The sequence below is a fragment of the Octopus sinensis genome, linkage group LG22, assembly GCF_006345805.1.
Source record: "Octopus sinensis linkage group LG22, ASM634580v1, whole genome shotgun sequence".
Lineage (NCBI taxonomy): Eukaryota > Metazoa > Mollusca > Cephalopoda > Octopoda > Octopodidae > Octopus > Octopus sinensis.
The window spans coordinates 20,062,092-20,064,591 of record NC_043018.1 but is presented as its reverse complement, the minus strand read 5'-3'; the positions used below and the strand labels follow the sequence as shown (position 1 = coordinate 20,064,591).

Sequence of the window (2,500 nt, the reverse complement as noted above, 5' to 3'; positions counted from 1 at the left end):
TTTACGTGCCACCGGCACGGAGGACAGTCAATGCGGTACTGGCTACGGCGACGTTCGGATGGTTTTCGTATGTGCCACCAGCACTGGTACCACAAACTACAAAATCCATTAATATTCATCGAGTTTGCTTTTGATTTTGTCCATTTTGTCCATAGTAACATCGAAAAATAACTTAGGAATGAGAACCTAGGTTTGAAATTTCCCCAAGACACCTGATGAAGGCAAGAGGGTATATCAGTTGAAATGTTGTGTTAACAACAAACAAGATGAGGTCAAATATCCGGCGAATGTAAATAATGTAAATAATGTACATAATTCCTCATCTCTTAAACATAGAACTTCTTTCACATGGTTGTGTGGTTGGTTATACTATATGGATGTAGGATATGGACTCTAACAAAACAGCTTGGTAAGAAAATTGATGGAACTTCTACAAGAATGCTTTGAGTTGGCAAAGTCGTTAGCACACCAGGCAAAATGTTTTGCGGTATTTCGTCTGCCGCTACGTTCTGAGTTCAAATTCCACCGAGGTCGACTTTGCCTTTCATCCTTTCGGGGTCGATTAAATAAGTACCAGTTATGTACTGGGGTCGATATAATCGATTTAATTCATTTGTCTGTCCTTGTTTGTCCCTTTTGTGTGTAGCCCCTTGTGGGCAATAAAGAAATAAGAATGCTTTGAGCTGCTCTGGACATCTGGAGAGAACACCCTACGAATGAATTTCTCTAGGGCAATTTACCACCGATATCACGTCAACAGGTTTTGCTGAACATCGAAGGAGAGCAAAGGATGAGATGATCAGCGACCTAAAGCATGGTATGTAACTGTTGGTCGACTACATCGACCCTACTTGAAGAAAGTGAGCGAGGACCATGAGTGCACCTGAGAGGCTTTACCACGTGCAATGGCGAACCAAACGGACTGGAGAGGATTAATCACGGGGATCAGTGCAACAAGCAGGACTGGATCATGATGACACATACATGAAGATATACATACAAAGACACACACTCACACACTTTGTTGTATATACGCACACACATACACACACAGCTGTACACAAACACGAATGTGTCTTGAAAGACACAAGGATACACAAAATCAACCAACATATATGCATGGATAAGTAATACCATTGCACATATACACACGTACACATGTAGGCATACATATACACGTGCTGCTATACACGAGTACAAAATGTATGTTGAAACACAAGGATATACCTCTCTTTCTCTTTTACTTGTTTCAGTCATTTGACTGTGGCCATGCTGGAGCACCACCTTTAGTCGAGAAAATTGAACCGAGGACTTATTCTTTGTAAGCCCAGTACTTATTCTATTGGTCTCTTTTGCCGAACTGCTAAGTTACAGGGACGTAACACACCAGCATCGGTTGTCAAGCGATGCTGGGGTGACAAACACACACACAAACATATACATACACACATATATACACACACACATACACACACACACACACACATATATATATATATAAAATACAAAATGGGACAAGAATGCAAAACATCCAGACAGCTAGGTGATACAAAAAGGGACAACAAAACATCCAGATAGACGATGCAAAGAAAACAAGGACAGGTTATTCGAAGCCCTCTATCCTAAGTCAAGCACCAGATTATCCTCGCAATTTCAGCTGATACATATATACGACGGCCTTCTTTCAGTTTCCTTCAACCAAATCCACTCACAAGGCTTTGGTCGGCCTGAAGCTATAGAAGTGTATACAATAGTAAACAAATTTACAAACATATATGCATGGATAACAAATACCATTGCGCGTGTACACACATACATGGATGTGCACTAACACACACACAAACACACACATCCATAAGCACAATGGATGCAAACACACATATATACACACATAAACATAATTAGAAAAACAAAAACAAAAAGCGAAAACTAAAAACACGCAAATAAACAAGAAATATAATTTGATACAAAATAATTACAAAGCTCATTAATGAATGGCAAGTGAAAAGTAATTATGGTTTACCAAGAATTGGTGATTCTTCTGGCAGGAATCATTTGCAGGAAGAGTCAACTTACCTGGAAATAGAAAAGAATCATAACATAAAGGAATTAAATATAAGACAGAATTTTCAAAATATTTATGTCAAATAGAACTAAAATGGAATAATTTTATCAAAAAGACAAGATTCCACAGAACCCACCAAAGTAGCACTGGTACCATTATTTTTTTTGTTTCAGTTTTGTTTTTCGCTTTTATGTCTAGGTGTAGGAGTGGCTGTGTGGTAAGTAGCTTGCTTACGAACTACTAATGGTAACAAAACTATTCAAGTGATCTACATTATAAACTTTCTTCAAAGTTACCTGCTAACATACGTTTTAAACAGCAGTGTTATAATGACAATTTAATTTTATTAAATACTCTTTTACTTGTTTCAGCCATTTGGTGCAGCCATGCTGGAGCACTGCCTTTTAGTCAAGCAAATTGACCCCGCCAGGACTT

The 2,500-nt window shown here is 38.5% G+C and overlaps 1 protein-coding gene across 3 annotated transcripts in view; it reads right to left on the bottom strand.

Annotated features, from left to right (window-relative positions):
* Positions 1 to 2,500, bottom strand: part of LOC115223120 (alpha-1,6-mannosyl-glycoprotein 2-beta-N-acetylglucosaminyltransferase-like) — a 635,056-nt gene that overhangs the window by 240,725 nt on the left and 391,831 nt on the right. Inside the window, exon 4 of one of the 3 annotated variants that reach the window (XM_036512165.1) lies at positions 2,024 to 2,076. The exons of the other annotated variants lie outside the window; for them this stretch is intronic. The gene's annotated coding sequence lies outside the window, so the exon portion shown is untranslated. The remainder of the gene's footprint in view (positions 1 to 2,023; positions 2,077 to 2,500) is intronic. 3 annotated transcript variants of the gene reach the window in all.